Genomic DNA, 19,786 nt, shown 5'->3' with positions numbered 1-19,786 from the left:
AAGAGTGGATGTTGGTAGAGCAGCTAGCAATCTCTGAGGTGGAGAAATACTTCTTGGTGTCAATGTAAACACAAATAGAACCAGAATTGCTTACATAATAGGGTAGTACTCAATTATAAAGTGACAATCCAGGTGATCCAGAATATGCTTACTATTAATGGGTTCTTACCAAAATGAAAACAAAAGCAATCAAATTCTCAGTGAAAACATAAGGGCTCCAGAGAAACTATCTGTTACTCTGTTGAGAAACACTAAACAGAATAAATGTTCAATGTTGCTTGCATTTTTATTTAAAAGACAAAAAAGACTTATTTAACCCAACATAAGTTGGGTACTGGGCCATTTGGTGTAGTAGAAAGAACAGGGTCTTTGAGTTTAGAAATGTCTGGATTCAAATTTTGTAACTTAGCTAAGTCTCAACTTCCTTGTCTCTACACGGAGTATAATAACACCTGCTTCAAAGGGTTATTTGAGGACCAAATAAGACAGCAGGTATAAAGCACGTGCCCATGCATTAGCTTCCCTCCGGTCAAATCACACTGCAGCATGGTACAACGGTGCCTCATATACCCAAACAAAGAAGAACTCCAATTTTCTTCCTTGCCAAAATTAAACAGCTGTGTCAGAGTTCTCCAGCATGGTTTCCCCATATTTCTCTGGCTGAGACTTTTTCTCAAGAGAATTCCTAATTAGTTATTATCTATTCAACACACACACACACACACACACACACACACTCTCACATATGCCAATGTGGTAGGGGTGGGGGAGCAAAAACAAAACAAAACCAAAAACACATTGAAGCTAAAAGTTAACCTGTGGAGAACAAAATTCAAAAAATACTTTTACTTTTCTACCCAGTGTTGTAACCTTCCTAATGGTTAATGCTCCTTTTACAGAGTCACAGAGAGCACTTAGAAAAACACATCAACCAAATTAATGTACTTGGCACATTTAAAAAATGTAGAACCTGTGTCAAGTGCTTGTGAAAGCAGATGTGCAGGAGGGGGTTCTACTGGCATGAACACCAGGTCGTCCATTACTTGCTCATTATTCATACCCCAGTTCCATGAAACCAACATGGAGTCCCTTCCATCACTTTCTCCCTGAAGCACCAATACAGCTTAACACAGGACTGTTCACACTGGCTGATTGGGATTGGCTTGCAACTTAAGTAGTCTTCTAAGTCTTGGTTAAACACCGACTGAATAAAATTATATTTCTGTAAGAATACTATGTACCTTAAAAGACAGGAATGAATGCAAAGTGGAAACCTGCAATGTGTCAACCGAAAGCTAGAATATTTAGTGTCCATTGTCATTCTCTACAAAATACCAAAATTGTATTAATAACGATAAGTCTTTGCGCCCTGGCAGCTGCACCTGGTGGCTCTGTGGCCGTCACCATGCCACAAAACGAATATATTGAGTTACGCTGGAAGCACTATGGGTATCGTTTGAATTACCATGAGAAAAAGAGAAAGAAGGAAGGTCGAGAGGCTCATGAACGTTCAAAGAAGGCAAAAAAGATGATAGGTAAGCTTTACCATAAACAGCGCCATGCTGAGAAAATACAAATGAAAAAGACTATCAAGATGCATGAAAAGAGAAACACCAAGCCAAAGAATGAAAAGACTCCACAAGGAGCAGTACCTGCGTATCTACTGGACAGGGAGGGACAGTCCCGAGCTAAAGTACTTTCCAATATGATTAAACAAAAATGAAAAGAGAAAGCAGGAAAATGGGAAGTCCCTATGCCCAAAGTTCGTGCCCAGGGAGAAACAGCAGTATTAAAAGCTATTCGAACAGGAAAGAGAAAAAAGAAAGCATGGAAGAGGATGGTTACTAAAGTCTGCTTTGTTGGAGATGGCTTTTCTCGAAAACCACCTAAATATGAAAGATTCATTAGGCCAATGGGCTTACGTTTCAAAAAGGCCACGTAACACATCCTGAATTGAAAGCCACCTTTTGTCTGCCAATACTTGGTGTAAAAAAGAATCCCTCATCCCCACTATATACGTCTTTGGGTGTTATTACCAAAGATATTGTCATTGAGGTGAACGTGAGGGAGTTGGGCCTTGTGACACAAGGAGGCAAGGTTATTTGGGGAAAATATGCCCAGGTTACCAACAATCCTGAAAACGATGGATGCATAAATGCAGTCTTGCTGGTTTGACAGCACTTTCAGACAAGTAACTCTTGACAATTACTGAAGGCTACTCACCAGTTAGGAAAACACCATTACTGTGGTGGTTCTCTGAATACAGCCAGACAGCCTTACCTACCTGCAGCCATCAAGAGAACTATGTATTCTATTGTAAGCAACATTAAAATAGGCTTATTTACAAATTGGTCTTTATTTTTTAGTCTATTTAGCATTTAGACGTGCATAAATCTGAATAATGTTTTAAAAAGCAATTATACAGGAGCCTGGGTAGCTTAGCCAGCACTCTGCGCTGACAGTGCGGAGCCTGCTTGGGATCCTGTGTCTCTCCTTTCTCTCCCTGCCCCTCCTCCTCTCCCTCTCCCTTAAAATAAAGATTTAAAAATGCATTTAAAAAAGATTTAACAAAAATAACCGTAAGTCTTGACAATAAATGGCACTTCCTTTACTTAAGAGACGAGAGGAGGCCAGCAAAACTGGTACGATACTTTTGGATGCAGGGATACAGTCTGATTTGTCCAATCACTTTGCATCAGTGGTTTCATTTTTTTCCACATCCATGACCCATCTGACCACCATGGCGCTTCCCTGCCCGTTTTCCTTCTCCCTGTGAAAAGGGGAAGAGAGGGAGAGAGCGTGACTCCTCTCCTGGAAGGCATCTTACAGGCTGCATGACAGGAGGGGCCCTGGATGGAAGCCGCACGGCTCGGCTCTCTTCAGCGAGCGGCAGCTTGGCCTGCCAAAACCAAACAGCTGTCGGAAGTTCTACAGCTGTGGCTGCCGCTGCCACCATTTCCCAGAACTCTCTCCCTGACCTCAGATTGAGAAATCCTAGCTGTCCTTCGGTGCCCTCCACGGCCAGTGGCGGTTCATTTCCACTCCTGGGTTTGTGCAAGATTTTTCTTATCCCGAGAAATGCCATGTGACACTTGAATTGGAAGTCAATCAAAAGCAAAGCACAGTAAGACCATACTATTATTCAATTTTCTTGAGATTCATCTAATATTAGAATGACCATTTTCCTGCCTTTCCTCTCCACACCTACCCCAAAACACGGAACACAAGCAATATCCTGTTCCCTCAAAGCCACAGACCAAGGGCACCCCATCTAACACAGCTTCGCCCACAGCTCCCAGCAGACCGCACGGTAGCAGTGCTTGTTGATTTGGTTAAAATAACGCCCTGCATAACGAGTAGCCTTCTCAGCTATCCTACCAGGTAGTGGCATTTCACATCACAAAACGTGCTTTCATATACATATGCACATATTCCGAATATAATTCGTTGCTTTGTAGTGGTTGTTTCGTGACCACAATTAGGCTGATATATTTGATGTATTTGATATTTACAAGTGAAAGCGGTGTCTGGGGAAGGGGGACAGGAGAGCTGAGTAACATTTGGGTTCCTCATTTACTCACACGAGAATTCGCTAAGCATCGGTGTGCCAGTGGCTGGCGCTTTGTGCTCATTAAAGTACTTCCAGAAGTTTCATTTTGCTCACACCCTCACTGTGTGAGGGGATGGCACAAGATTTTGTGATTCTGTGATCCTTTCAAAGGTTAACCCAAATCTCTGGATTCCCTGTCCAATGCTCTACTTCAAACACTAGGGGTCAGCAGCCTTCCAAAAGTCACCGGTCAAGGGCCTAGCCCAAGTTCTGGGGTCTGGGGTCCTGGGGTGCTGGTAGAGTGCGGGTTGGGGCTGATTGAGTTCAAAAGATACTAGTGCTTTCCCAAAACCTAGTCCCAATCTTTTATAAATACAACCTTTACTTTTATTTGGGTACCCTCAGCTTCTTGTGCAAAGCCCAGGTGCTTGGGGGAAGTTAATCTGGCAGTGGGATTTGCGGCTCAAAGTTAACTTGCATTATTCCACCTCCCAGCTTCCCGTATTGGGTCAGGGACAAACATGTGACCCTATTTGGACCTATTTGGACCCTATTTGGACCAGTAAAGATTGAGGAGAAATTTGCTGCAATGACACTGAAAGTAGTTTCCCTGCTTTTCCTTCAGTAACCACCTCCCTCCCCTCCACTCCTTCCTTACCTCCCTCTCTCCTCCTCAAGCCCACCCCCCACCCGCCCTGATGATGAAAAAACCCAAAGCCCTAGAGATACAGACAGTCATCTGGAAACTACAAATGTGTAGGGACAGCTATACAATGAAGGCAACTGCAAAAAAACAAAAACAAAAACAACCCACACAGAGTGCTAAAAGCAAGACCTTGGGAAAGCAACAAACTGGGGAAAGAATAGGGCTCCAGCCCAGCTCTTTGCTACTGACCTCCCTCCCCTGGAGAGCTCTAAGCTGTCTACTCCTCTGTCTCTACAACAGTGGCAGTTCCCATAGTTCCCTGGTTCAGTAAAGAACCAAGGAGAGGGTTGAGGGAGTCCCCATACAAGTCCAGGGACCAGGACAACTGACCCCCACATCTCTGCTTTCCTTAGGCTGTTATACAAAAAGAAACATTGAATGTGTCCTTGCACTTTCTTGCATTTTTTTTTTAATTTTTTTTTTCAACGTTTATTTATGAACGAGGGAGGGGCAGAGAGAGAGGGAGACACAGAATCGGAAACAGGCTCCAGGCTCTGAGCCATCAGCCCAGAGCCCGACGCGGGGCTCGAACTCACGGACCGCGAGATCGTGACCTGGCTGAAGTCGGACGCTTAACCGACTGCGCCACCCAGGCGCCCCATTTCTTGCATTTTTTAAGATGAAGGGGTATGGTGATAACGGGCATGGATTTTGGAGTCCACTGGACCCAAGTTCAAATTTCAGCAACTCTCCTTACTAGTTATGTGACTCTGAGCTTTTCTGTCTATAAAATGAGAATGAATAAAGCCTACCTTTCAGAGTTGTTTTGAAGTTTAAGCGTAATAACATATGCAAAGGGTTTAGCATTCAAAAAATAGTTGCTAGGATTATTTCAATAATCCTTGAAATGAAAGAGCACTATGACAGGAGAAAGCATAAGAAAAACAAAAACAAAAACAAAAAGCAGCCAGGTCCCTAAACATTCTTCCCAATACATACATTTACTTCTCACCCATGACAAGATACTCTGAGTGTATATGTGCTAATGAGAGAAGGTCGCAAAACCTTCAAAATCCATGGGCCTCATGGACCCAGTATCCATGTCAGGGCAGCTCAGACCTGCAAATGGAAATTTCGAGCTTCTGAGCGTAAGTGCAGCTTTTAAGCTAGTGATTCATTAATGATGTGATTCCTCAGGTAGGTAGGTCTTATTTGTAGTGAAGCAGTATTCAAAAGAGCTACCAAAAAAGATAAAATTGTCATCCTTGCTTTTTTTTTTTTTTAAAGACACAGGCTCCTAAAGATTTCTATCATTCATTCAAAGGCAGATACCCGGAGCAAAAGGTTAGGACCTGCATTTGTATGTTCGTTCCAGGATTCCCATCCAAGGCAAGGCATATGCAGTAAAACCTTGGATTGCGAGTAACTTGTCCTGCAAGTGTTTTGCAAGATAAGCAAACATTTCTAATAAATTTTAACTTGATAAATGAGCGATGTCTTGCAATACGAGTAGTACGTGACGCTAAATGTCGCATGATCACAACTGAGCCGAAGGTTCTTGAAATTCACTTTGATATACAAGTGCTTTGGATTACAAGCATGTTTCCAGAATGAATTATGCTCGCAAACCAAGGTTTTACTGTCTAAGGTATCCGCCAACAGAGGACCACAGGCAATCTCTCTCTGTTACATGGTTATCTCCTTTTCATTCTTTCTGTGACAGATGTTCCTAATCTCCCAGTATCTGTTCTCTCGCTCTTTCTCATTGACAGAATATCTCCCCACCCCCACACCCCAGGATGACACTACATTTTCCAGCCTCCCTTGCAACCAAGTGTGTGTACTCGCGCACCTGTGAGTACATTCTGGCTAAACAGATCTAAACAAAGGTGTCATGTGTGGCTTTGGAAAGTGTCCTTAAAGGAAGGGAGATGTGTCCTTCCCCCTTCCTACCAGCTGGATTACAGTGTCATGGAAGGTGTTCAAGCAGCGAGCCTGGATGATGAGGAAGAAAGCTATGTACTGAAGGATGATGGAGCAGCAAAACCGAAAAAAACCTCCATTTTGAAACTGCCTTACATTCCTGACCTCCACACTTCTTTTACATGCATGAGAAATAAAATTCCATCTTGTTTGAGGCACTGGCATTTGGGGCTTTTTTCTCACTCACAGCTAAACCTAATCTGAACTGATACTTTCCTATATCCATCGTTTATGTTTTCTCCATTCATCTGTGAGACCAGACTGCACTGTTTTTAACATGACAAGCCACTTACGAATGGGGTATGGATTCATCAGTCATTCCCATCATACTCCCCAAATCCCACTCACATCCTACAAAATGAATTCTACCCACGGTGTAACATCAGAAAGGTCACCTCCCAGACATGGAAAGAAACAGAGATTTAAAAAAAACAACAAAAAACCAAGAACAAAACCTTTTTGTTTGTTTTACAGAAAACCCTATCTATTCAAGATGACTGCTGTCTCCTATTTTAGCCAGCAATTTTATGAAACGAAGACTATTTTCTTAGTGACCTAAACTCCTCAAATGCTTACTATCAGTTACAAATAAAATACTTGCTACATGCAAGCATCAATTAGACACAATGTAGTAAAAGACACTGTACTCTGGAAGAAGGTCATGGGCCTTGGCTTCAGATCTAGGAGCACTTCTTGGCTTTGCCACTTACTTGCAATGTGACCTTGGTAAGTAATTTAACCCTTTAGTACTTCCAGTTTCTTCATCTATAAAATGAAACCTCATACAATACACCTGACCCTTGAACAACATTGTTTTGAACTGCATGTCCACTTACACACAGATTTATTTCAATAAATACAGTACAATACTGTAAATGTATTTGCTTTTCATTTTTTAAAGTTTATTTATTTTTAGAGAGAGTCATTGGGGGAGGGGCAGAGAGAGGGAGAGAGAATCCCAACTCATGAACTGAACCATGAGGTCATGACCTCAGCCAAAATCAAGAGTCAGATGCTCAACTGACTAAGCCACTCAGGCACTCCTATATTTGCTTTTTAAAATTTTTTTTAACGTTTTTTATTTATTTTTGAGACAGAGAGAGACAGAGCATGAACGGGGGAGGGGCAGAGAGAGAGGGAGACACAGAATCGGAAGCAGGCTCCAGGCTCTGAGCCATCAGCCCAGAGCCCGACGCGGGGCTCAAACTCACGGACCTCGAGATCGTGACCTGAGCTGAAGTCGGCCACCCAACCGACTGAGCACCCCAAGCGCCCCCTATATTTGCTTTTTAAATGATTTTCTTAATATTTTCTTTTCTTTAGCTTACTTTATTATAAGAATACAGGGGCGCCTGGGTGGCTCAGTCAGTTAAGCATCTGACTTAGGCTCAGTGTGTGATCTCACAGTTTGTGGATTCGAGCCCCGTGTCAGGCTCTGGACTGAAAGTTCAGAGCCTGGAGCCTGCTTCGGATTCTGTCTCTCTCTCTCTCTCTCTTTCTCTCAAAAATAAACATTAAAAAATTTTTTTTTAAAAAGGATACAGTACTTAATACATGTAACATACAAAATATGTGTTAATCAACTGTTTACGTCGTCAGTAAGGCTTCTGGTCAACAGCAGGCTATTAGTAGTTAAATTTGGGGGAAGCCAAAAGTTGTATGCAGATTTTCCACTGCAGGGGGCCTGGCACTCCTAACCCCTGCACTGTTCAAGGGCAACTGTACTTGCAGAAAAATCAAATGAGCTAATATGTGCAATGCACCCAGCACACAAATAGATGGTTTAATAACAAAAGTTTCTTTTGTTTGTTCTTTTTTGTTAGAAATGAAAGACTATGGAGTTTAGCTTGGTAGAACTGTGTCTTATAAAGTCTTTTTAGTCTCTAAAACTTACTAGTTATAGAACAATAGTGGACTTCAGTTATTTAAGACTGTTTCTTCAACTGTCAGTCAGGCTTACAACAGTGATATCATTAATCATAACAATAACAATTGCTGACACATGGCATGATCATCAAATTTCAGGCACTGCATTAAGTCCTTTATTTTCATTATTTCAATAAAACCTGTAATACCAAGAGATGTTTTTAAGGACGTAAACAAAAATGAGAAGCTGATTTTAAGAATACTATATGTAGGGGCACCTGGGTGGCTCAGTCGGTTAAGCGGCCAACTTCAGCTCAGGTCATGATCTCACGGTCTGTGGGTTCGAGCCACGCGTCGGGCTCTGTGCTGACAGCTCAGAGCCTGGAGCCTGTTTCAGATTCTGTGTCTCCCTCTCTCTGACCCTCCCCCGTTCATGTTGTCTCTCTCTGTCTCAAAAATAAATAAACATTAAAAAAAATTTTTTTTTAATAAAAAATAAAAAAAAGAATACTGTATGTAAAATAAATTTATAAAACTGCATATAGTTTTATATGATTAATATAAATATTAATATAGTAGTAATATTGATTAAATAGGTTACTTCTTTTAGAAGCAAATACCCTGATTTGTATTTTACTTATTTTCAATTTTGTTTGTTTGTTTATTTATTTATCAATTTAAAACATTTTTTTAAAAATTCTTTTAACGTTTATTTATTTTTGAGACAGAGCGAGACAGAGCATGAACAGGGGAGGGGCAGAGAGAGAGGGAGACACAGAATCGGAAGCAGGCTCCAGGCTCTGAGCCATCAGCCCAGAGCCTGACGCGGGGCTCGAACTCACGGACCGCGAGATCGTGACCTGAGCTGAAGTCGGACGCTTAACCGACTGAGCCACCCACGCACCCCTATTTATTTATCAATTTAAAGAAAGAGTATGAACAGGGGAGGAACAGAGAGGGAGAGAGGGAGAGAGAGAATCCCAAACAGGCTCTGTGCTAGACCCGGGGCTCAGTCTCACAAACTATGAGATCATGACCTGAGCCGAAATCAAGAATTGGACGCTCAACCCACTGAGCCACCCAGGCGCCCCCATACCCTAAATTTTATAAAATGAAAGGTTCCAATCATAAAAGAAGGTACAAAATATTTGGTTCATTCCTGAAACTTGTGTTTAAATGAAAAAGCAATCTAAAGCTGTATAATGTCAGAATGGAGGCACCTGCTTATTGTTATTGCTTACCATAAAAGTTATAACAAAATATCCATGCAGAATATATTAATTTTCTTTCCTTTTTACTTTAAATAGTCCTCATCATTTGATGCAGGAAAAGATAAGTATCTGACAATTCCTAAGAAAAATATGTACTCATATGTCCTGTGTGTAAATATATACTGAATACATCTGCATGTACGTTTTTTTCTCTTATTTATAAATAAATGTTTGTGTTCCATAATATTTTTGTAAGTTGACTGGAATTCAAAAATTTCTCCCTTCAGGGGCTCCTGAATGGCGCAGTTGGTTGGTTAAGCATCCGACTTCAGCTCAGGTCATGATCTCGCTGTTTGTGAGTTCAAGCCGTGCTTCAGGCTCTGTGCTGACAGCTCACAGCCTGGAGCCTGCTTGGGTTTCCGTGTCTCCCTCTCTTTCTGCCCCACCCCCACTCACACTCTGTCTCAGTCTCTGTCTCTCTCTCTCAAAAATAAATAAACATTTAAAACAAATTAAAAAAAAAAAGAAATCTCTCCCTTCAGAGAAACATTTACAACTGTATTTTACTTACAGTAACTGCTACCACCCCAGCTGAAAATTTTTCCTTATGTAAAAATTCTTGTATATACATAGACTGACTTTGCATGTAACTTTTCTATAAATGCAAGAACATTTTGCCCCACCATGAGTCACTTCTATTGGACATAATGAGGGACTAAAGGATTTAGTGAGGAATGAAAAGGGAAAAAAAAAAGTAGATGCCACAAGCTGAGGTTTCTGGAAAAGATAAAAGAAGAATCCAGCCCACAGATGATTACAAACGGCATGTTTTAAAAAATGCCCTTAGTTGCCAGCATTTAAAAATGGGGATTTTTGGTTCGCCTCGGTGGCTCAGTTGGTTAAGCATCCAACTGGATCTCAGCTCAGGTCTTGATCTCAGGGTTGGGAGTTCAAGTCCCTCACTGGCTGTAGAGATTATTTTTTAAAAGGGATAAAGTCCAGCTTTTTAAAGGGGACCCCAACCCATCCTTCTTAACCTGGCCAGCCTTACTGAACTTCTCTGTGTGCCCAATACTCTCCTGCATGTCCCTCCTTCCCATCTCCCACCAGACTGGGGGCAAACTCCTAGCTCATCCATCAGGTCCCAGCATGAACCTTCCATGTGTTCTCACCGCCCCTCATTCCCCATCACTGTGTTTACCAGGCTCCTCTGCAACAACCCGTGGGGCCGTCTGTCTGCTGGCCAGTTAACACTGTCGGCTCGTCACCTTGGCCACCTGTGTCCCTGGCACCTGGCTCAAGGAGGGCCTAGCACAAAGGAGGTAGCGAGGCAACTTTTCCTGGATAAGTATGTTTTGTTTTGTGCCCCGTGCGGTGCCATGCTCCTTGTGATTCTCTATTTCCCGATCTCAGAGATGAGAAAGCTGGGGCCCAGAGAGGGTAAGCAGTTTGCCTGGGGTTAGGATTCCAATTCAAGTCAGTGGACTCCAGAGCCTGCTTCCTTTCCACTGTGCCATGTGCTGGCATTTAGCCTTCCCTTTCCCCGAGAGCAGCCCGGGCAGCGTACCTTGGTCTGAGTGTGTTGGATGCTGCTTGCATCTATTACCTCAGGAAGAAAGAATGCCTGAGGAGATGGAATTTAGGTGGTTACTCAAGACTGCACGCACAAATATGAATACAGCCTCTTGAACACCAGAGTAAAAGAATGTAGGTCAAACAAATTGCCCTGCCCAGAGTCTCCCTTTATTGCCCAACTTTTCTCACTGCACATGTAAGGCCACAAGTGGAAGATAGCTAAGTGGAAAATTCCAGGAGTTTTGTAACTATCATTAAAAACAAAGGCTCAAGAAATCAAGGAAAGGATTTTTAAATCACTTTCTTTTTGGGGCACCTGGGCGGCTCAGTTGGTTAAGCAGCTGACTCTTGACTTCGGCTATGGTCATGATCTCATGGTTGTGAGACCACTCCGGGCTGGGTGTGGAGTCTGCTTGGGATTCTCTCTCTCCCTCTCTCTCTTTCCCTTCCTCCTCCTCTCCCCCTCTTGCTCGTGTGTGCACACACATTCTCTCTCTCTCTCTCAAAAAGAAAAAAAATCACTTTCTCTTTTTACGATCCTAACTCAGAAGTTCAGATTCATCAATTTGTTGAGAGCCAACCGGTACAGAAAACTGCAGTAGGCCTTTGGAAAAACAAGCCTTGTTTGGCTGTTATGAAAATGGAGTGAATGATCATGATGATGACACAGAAAACTAACTGACATTAATTACGGGTCAAGTGTACATACACAATGCCATTTAATCCTCTAACAGCCCTGTCAAGTTAGGTACTATTAATACTCTTGCTCTATAGAAGTAGAAGTCAAGGTACAGAGAAGTCAAATAATTTGCTCAAGATCACATAACTAGAAGGGACAGAGAGGATTAGAACCCAGCTCAGCTGGCTCCAAGCCCACTACACAGAACCAGCCTCCTAGTTTGTGTAATACTAATATAAATTACACTCTCTGGTAGTTAGAGTGACAATTTTAGAAAAATGTGGGACAGAATTGTTTTAACATTTCTCTATTTTTAATTTTTCTTAATATTTATTTATTTTTGAGAGAGAGAGAGAGAGAGAGCGCGTGAGCAGGGGAGGGGCAGAGAGAGAGAATCTGAGGCAGGCTCCCAGCTCTGAGCTGTCAGCACAGAGCCCAACTTGGGGATCAAACTCACAAACTGTGAGATCATGACCTGAGCCGAAGTCGGACGGATGCTCAACTGACTGAGCCACCCAGGTGGCCTGGTTTAATAACATTTCAATACTAATGTGTATCTTACATATGTGCTATCCACAGTAAGAAACTTGGTTAAGTTGATGAATACTTACTTCCTTCTAAGGTAACAATGTAAAGGAAGAAAAAGAAAAATCCCTTGGAGGAAGGATCTGAAGGAAAAATTTAGGAAGTAAGTTGATGTAGAAGTGCCAGATTTTAACCTTAAGACAGATTTAAGGACATCTAATAAAATCAAGTTTTACAGTGACCTGCTGGATGCTGTGACCAACAGAGACAAAATAAATATTCAGGTTTGAAAACATACAGCAACCTTATCAACTTATCAATACCATGCTGCAGAAATAAGTGATACCATTGCCCCCTACCAATTTAGAGGAATTTAAAAAACAGTGCTTTATGTTAATAATTTTGCAGGATTTAAAGTTGAACATGTAGATGTGGATCTCCTGAGCAGCAGAAAGCCAAAGACCAAATACCAGAGAAAAAGCCAGTTAGTCATGGAAAAAATGGATAATTCAGTAGCTGGTCATTCACGTCCTTATTCTAACTGAATGACATCATTTAGAAGACAAACACTGTGGTGCTTGTCCAGAAAGTTTCAGTCACTTCCCTCCTTCATATACGGAGGGCACGGTTTAATTTTTATCTCCCTTTCATGATTCTGTCGCCTTGGTATGCCCTTAGAGTGATTATTCATTTCTCTATGATCAACATAAGGCTTCTTCTTCACCAAAGTGTTCTCAGACATCAGTACTTTGCTTTGGCATAATGACTGTCAACTCTTTGCACTGAAACTTACATTCCACATCTCCAAATCTGCTTTCACTATTGTTATCATTACCTAGCCAGTGTCACAGAAGAGGGGGAACTGTAGCTACGCAGATGGCTTTCTCACGGATACCCCCCAGATGTCACTGCCCAGTCACACTGTTTTCACCACCACTTTCCTCTAGGAGCCTGGGAAGAATGGGTGTGTGATCACTCTACCCTGGCAGATCTCCTTTGCACGTAGTAGTACATCAAAAACTCACGGGGTGCCTGAGTGGCTCAGTCAGTTAAGTATCCCACTCTTGGTTTTGGCTCAGGTCATGATCTCACAGTTTCATGAGCTTGAGCCCCACATTGGGTTCTGTGCTGACAGCACATAGCCTGCTTGGGATTCTCTCTCTCCCTCACTCATGCTGTCTCTGTCTCTCTCAAAAGTAAATAAATAAACTTAAAAAACAACAACAACAACACAAAAAACCCTTACTGGATTCCAACCAGTGCCAATCCAACGATCCAGACTCTCCTCTAATCCCTCCCTCACACACACATAGACCATCTCTCACTAGGTTCTGATGATTCAACATGCTTTATATGGCCTGTATTCTGCCCTTCATTCTCCTACTGCCACCCTCTGTCTTAGTTCAGGAGTGTTTGCACTGCATATCCAGGGCTTCTAATATGCATTCCATGTAGCACAACCCTGGAGAAACGCGGCTCCACAGCCTCCCTCCCACTGCCGGCTTCCCTGCACACACCCTAGCCCCTGGCCATCTGGTCCCCATGCAGTCTCTCTTCCATGTCTCCAGAATTTTACACATGCTATTCCCTCTGCCTGGAATGCCTTCTTCCACATCCTCTTTGCAATTCCAAAAGGGTTAACTATTTTTTTAAAAAAACTAGCTGAAGATTCTCCTCCTCTGACCTACTCAAATAAAGTGAATCCTTCCTTTGGACCACCATCATGTCTAAGTGCATACTTTTAGCACATATATTACCCAATACCAAGATGGTTTGCATGTTAAGCATCCCTGTTTGGGAGTCAAAGATATGGTTTCCAATCTCAGTTCTGCCCCCTTACCAGCTGTCTTAGTCCATTTGGGCTACCATAATAAACTACTATAGAATGGGTGACTTAAACAAGAGACACTTATTTCCCACAATCTGAAGGACTGGAAGGCCAAGATCAAGAAGCCAGCATATTTGATACCTAGTGAGAGCCTTCATCTTAAATCCTCACATGGTGGAGAAAGGAGCATTGGTCTCTCTTCCTTTTCTTATAAGGACACTAATTCCTTCATTAGGGCTTCACTCTCATGACCTCATCTAAACTAATTACAATGCCAGAGACTCCACTTCCTAGTACCATGACACTGGGGGTTAGGTCTTCAACATATGTACTGTGGTGGGGACACAAACATTCAGTCCATAATACCAGCTATGAAATTAATCTAAGTGCCATCTGTAAACAGAGCCAATAAAAGTTACCTACCCCAGTCAGCTATTGGTACTATCCTAGGATATACTACTATTATTGGGGAAACTGAGGCAAAAAGACTAAGCACATTTCCAAATGTCACACTGCTAGTAAGTAGAGGAATGGGGGTTTAGGCCCCAAGCAGTCTGGCTCAGGCCCACATTCTTAACTACTGGAAACCTGTCTTCCCTACTAGGAAATGAGCTGGCTAAGTTGTTGAGTTGCCAAATGTCTAAATTTGGTTCTACCCTGCTCAAAGGTCATAGAGTCTTTAGCAGACAGTGTGTGGCAGAAGAACTGGGGCAGAAGCGGGATGAACTAAGGACTTATTGTCTGTGTCTAGGTCCCAGCTCCATAGACTTCTTTACAGCTCTTCTACTGAGCCCTTGACCTCAGCCGTACTCTTGTAGGTCTTCCTATTCTACGTCCCCTCTACAAGACCAAACTCAACATCACTTGTTTAAAGACAGATATTAGAACCCTTCCAGGAACAATCAAATCAGAATCTGTCGGTGTGTCCCAGGCACTGGTAGTTTTAAGGGGCACCACCCACTTTCTGCTCATCAACCCAGTAAGCAGCTAGCATTGAAAATCATTGCCAGGAGCTTCCCCTTTCCCTGAGCAGCTTCCTGCATCTCACGATCATCTTTTTGGTGACACATTTATGAGAATCCTCTCACTGGAGTTCTTGATCATACTAATGTCATGAGAACCCCTTTAACATTCTGGCGAATATCTGTGGGCCCCTTCTCAGCACGATGTTTTTACGTGCATATAGCAAAAAACAGAGGATTACAAGGAAACCAGTTATATTGAAATACAAATATATTAACCATTAGGAGTGAGTTCTTAGACCCTAACCTTAAGGTCAGGAATCCAGTCTTCTCGTATCTAAGAAGTGAACACACACTTGGCAGTCAACAAATGCTTGCTAGGAGAATAAATCCAAGAATAAGTCACACACTGTTGTGAATTACTGTTTTAGTGATAGAGAAGTACTCTACCTGAGGGAAACTTTAGCAATGCACCATTTCAAAGCTGATGAGATTCAAATGTTATGTAATCTATTTCTGAAACAAGTTCCTAAGGCATGAGAAAATTTAAAAATTGGTAGCCTTCTAAAAAATCAAAAAATCAAATTTCTGAATATGGTATCATCACTTCCAGTCTTTGAAAATGTTCCTCTCTTGCCTATCATAAACTGTAGAAAAAAGAAGGTGTGGCTAACTCAGAGGTTTCTGTACTCAAACGAGAAAAATGGGGGGATCTGAATCTTTTCTTGCTGCAGTAGACAGAATGGCCTCTCCCAAACATGTCCATATCCTAATCCCCAGAACCTGTGATTGTATTTCCTCACCTGCCAAAAGGGACTTGGTAGATGTGATTAAATTAAGGGTCTTACAATGGGGAGATTATCCTGGATGATCCAGGGGGGTCTAATGTAATTACAAAGGTCCTCATAAGATGAAAGTAGGTAAAGTCAGAGGAGGGTATGTAATGACAGAAGCAGAGGTAGGAATGTGGGGCCATGAATCATGGAGTGCAGGCAGGCTTTAGAAGCTAGAAAAGACAAGGAAACAAATTCTTCTTTAGAGCCTCCAGAAGGAATCAGCCCTGCCAACAGCTTGATTTTAGCCCTTTAAGACCGTTTCAGACCTCTGGCCTTCAGGACTATCAGATAATAAACACGTTGTTTTAAGCCACCAGGTTTGTGGCCATTTGTTATAGGAGCAATAGAAAACTAATACATGTGCCCATATCCAACAAGCAACAAAATGGCCAATAGACACAATGTAAGAGAAAGACTCAAGCACACAGGTGGGCTGTTTCCTTTATGCCAGTGTTTTGCAACTGGTTCCATGTTAGGACAATCTGTGGAGCTTAGATAGATGACAGGTAGGTAGATAGATAGACAGACAGGTGTAGATATAGATACACACACACACACACACACACACACACACACATGCTAATGCTAGAGCCCCAAGTGAATCAGGCTCTTAGGGTGGGGAGTAATGCCTTGGATCTGAATATACTAAAGTCCCTCAGGGTTTGTGATACACAGGAAAGGCTAAGAACCCTACCCCATACCAACAAAAGTAGACTAAGATATAGTTAATATAGAGCCCTCTTCATCCAAGGTAAATATATGCTATTTATAAACATTCTTATAAATTCTTATAAGCTACTGTGAATCAAGGAGATGGCAAACAAAATAAAAATAAGCAAAGAATCAAAGAGTTTGCCCACAGTTACTGGCAAATCTCTGACCTGGTTAAACAAAGAACCCAACTTCTTTCTAAACAAATTCAGTTCAGTACTCTAGTCACTAGAACAGAATACATCTCCTCACTTCAGCCCATATTAAATCTCCATTTCGATTAGCAAAGTGTCAATCTGTAAGTAAGCATGAAAAACCCAAGGCCTGAGAAGTGGTTAAGGCACTTGAGTTATGTATGTGTCTGTGTGTGTGTGTGTGTGTGTGTGTGTACACATATTTTTTATTTTAGAGAAAGCACACAAGTGGGAGAGAGGGGCAGAGGGGGAGAGAGAGAGAGAATCCCAAGCAAGCTCCATGCTCAGTGCAGAGCCTGCCGTGGGGCTCAATCCCATGACCTTGGGATCATGACCTGAGCTGAAATCAAGAGTTGGACACAACCGACTGAGCCACGTAGGTGCCGTGAGTTATTTATTTTTAATTCTCTTATTAAAACTTTAGAAATGAAAAGCCAGTCACCTAAATCCTTTCTGCAGGTAGGAAAGGGAGTTTAAATAAAATAAATCCTAAACAAACTAATAACTTTAAAGAAAAATGCCCTTCCAAGCCAATGACAACTAACATGCTGATTAACTGTGAAAATAAAACACAAATATCTCAACAATGAAAACTTTACTGTTAACTTTACTGTCTACAGTATCTACTAAAGCTATGAATGATCATCAAAACTGTAATAATAATGGCATGTTACCATTTATGGAGCACTTCTCAGACACAGTGTCGAGTGCTTTACATACACAATACTTTAATAACCCTGCAACATTAGTGTTTATTCTCACATCATAGACAAAGAACTGAGCTCAACAGGGTAAGATACCAAAGTGGTAGAGCTGGGAACTCAAAGCCAAGTCTGTCCTCTGCCCAAAGCCATGGCCCTTGACAGGCCTTTAATAAAGGCTTGTTGAACTGCTCTGAATATGACACAAGGAGGGCACTATCATTACCAATTCTATCAGCCCTACAAATGAACACACAAAGGAACTGTAGCAAAAAGAGATACCATGGAATTCTAATCTTTAGGAGAAAATGAGTCATTTTTTTTCTAGACACAAGACAGAAACACCAAGATAAGAACAGCTATTATGAGGACAGATTTTTACACTCAATATGAACATGACTTCAAATAAAATCTCAAAGTGAAATGAGAATATGACACAGCATTCTATTCTCTGAGAAACTTAAATGTGATATTAAAAACAAGCTGAGATTTCTGGGGTGCCTGGGTGGCTCAGTTGGTTAAGCATCTGACTTCGGCTCAGGTCATGATCTCATGGCTCATTTGTGAGTTCTAAGCTCTGCATTGGACTCTTTTCTGTCAGCACAAACCCTGCTTCAGATCCTCTGCTGCCCTCTCTCTCTCTGCCCCTCCCCCACTCGTGCTCTCCCTCAAAAATAAACATTAAAAAAAAAGCGCTGAGATTTCTGTTCCCTTCATTAATATAAAAGCATTTCCCAACAATGGCTGGAAAATAATCTGTAGGTTAATCTAAATAGTTTAGTAGATTCCCTCCCTTGTTCTTTATAAGAGGTCCCTTTATCACAAACACTACCCTCACTTGCGATATTTTAGTAGAAATAAGTGAATGAAACTGATAGAAGAGACCAACACAGGAAGGAAGGGAAGCAAAGAAAGCCACGAGCTGCTGCTCTATGATGCTGAGGCTGACACTCGCAAACCACATTTCTCAGGCAACTTTGCCACCTGGCTCCCTGCTAGATCCTGACTGTGGGAGGCACCCGTGGGAGACCGGCCAGTGAAGGGAAAGGAAGGAGGTGTTTCATGAGATCCACCTCGTCTATGACATTCCTCTTGTGGCTGCAGAGACTACCAGTCCTAGGACAACCCTTCTGTGATCTGACTGTGGTTGCCAGATGCGCCCCAAGGATGCTTCCCAAGCACGGCTGCGTCACCCCACCCCTGCCAGCACAACCCCAGGGCACCTCCAAGGAAGGTTCTGGTTACACCATCGCTTCCCTTTTGTTCCCTCAATTCTCAAGGTGGTGGCTGCTTCTTGCAGTTACTAGTCTCTGGGTTACCTTGCCGTCTACTTTTTCTTCTTCCTTCACTTGTGTAACTAATTCCCCGCAGGATATCTACCTCGTAAAATTTATAGAATGGTTTCTATTTGCTGACTGGACGCTGGGAGGGTAGGACAATGAAACCAGAAGGTTAAACATGAGAATGCGCCTGTTTTGTGCCGTGTCACTGAGATTGGTGTGGATCGACTTCTTGTCTGCACTGAGGTCCACGCACGATAACCCACGGCCGTTCCAGGGCCATCTATCCCCATGTGCTAAGGCTATTTATTCAAGTGTCTTTCACAAGAAGTTCATGGCAGACAAGGTGTGAGGTGTTATACAGACTCAGCCCACAGTCTGATTTCTCAGAACCCGTTTTAAGGGACTGTCTTTATTTGAAAGGCCAAATTTTTGGTGCCAATGAAGGCAATTGCAGGACTCTACAATAAAAACACTAAAACAAATAGTATAAACATAACTTTTTTACAACACAATTTGGTTCAAATATCTTTATTAAGAAAGGAATCCCATTCTTAATGTAAAATCTAAAAATAGCATGATGGAGGCAAGAAGCCAAAGCTCAGGGAAAAATGACCTCTAAATGGACATGGAACATTTTGAAAATATTAAACGTGTAAATGTTTTTTCAAAGTCAAGTTCCCTTCATGCGCAAAGAAAGATGGAAATAATCTCCTAAGGGGAGATGGTAACTTCACCCAAATTAACAACCAAGAAAGGAAACTCAACACATAAAGGGCACATATTAACAAATTCTAATGCTGCCCAAGATCCTCTTTCATAAAAGCAGTGTATGTTACATCTAATGAAAAGTTACTATAAAAATTAAATGTTTAATGATTCGCTAAAAGTATTTCCAATCTCTGTGGACTTTGAGCCCCACTGCTGAGTAGAGTTTGCAGGTCAGAGAGAAGCGTTCTTACAGACCAGAAAAAACTGAAGCTGTCCACGTAAAGGATCCATTCCCCAAACAATGGCCCTGTCTAATCCTCGCACAAAGTCCAGGGAGAGAGGGCCTTGGGCAGGCAGGACGTGACCATCCTTGTAGGGGGTGGCGGTGCTGCAATCAATCATCCCTTTCCTTGGCTGACTCTCCATTTCCTTCGGCTCAGCTTTCCATAGTGTTGCACTAGGAGGGACTACCCCTCCCAAGCTGATAGGATTATTCTGCTCACAGAGGTGGTTTTAGTTCTTATTATA

General features: G+C 42.1%; 1 protein-coding gene and 1 pseudogene across 4 annotated transcripts in view; one reads left to right on the top strand and one right to left on the bottom strand.

Annotated features, from left to right (window-relative positions):
* The window catches only part of LOC115523666 (schwannomin-interacting protein 1), a 586,877-nt gene that overhangs the window by 79,825 nt on the left and 487,266 nt on the right, over nt 1–19,786 (bottom strand). The gene's annotated exons all lie outside the window — the stretch shown is intronic.
* LOC115523668 lies at nt 1,369–2,348 on the top strand (annotated as a pseudogene).

The sequence above is a fragment of the Lynx canadensis genome, chromosome C2 (assembly GCF_007474595.2).
Source record: "Lynx canadensis isolate LIC74 chromosome C2, mLynCan4.pri.v2, whole genome shotgun sequence".
Classification (NCBI taxonomy): domain Eukaryota; kingdom Metazoa; phylum Chordata; class Mammalia; order Carnivora; family Felidae; genus Lynx; species Lynx canadensis.
The sequence above is the reverse complement of the archived record's forward strand: the minus strand, read 5'-3'. Positions and strand labels throughout refer to the sequence as shown.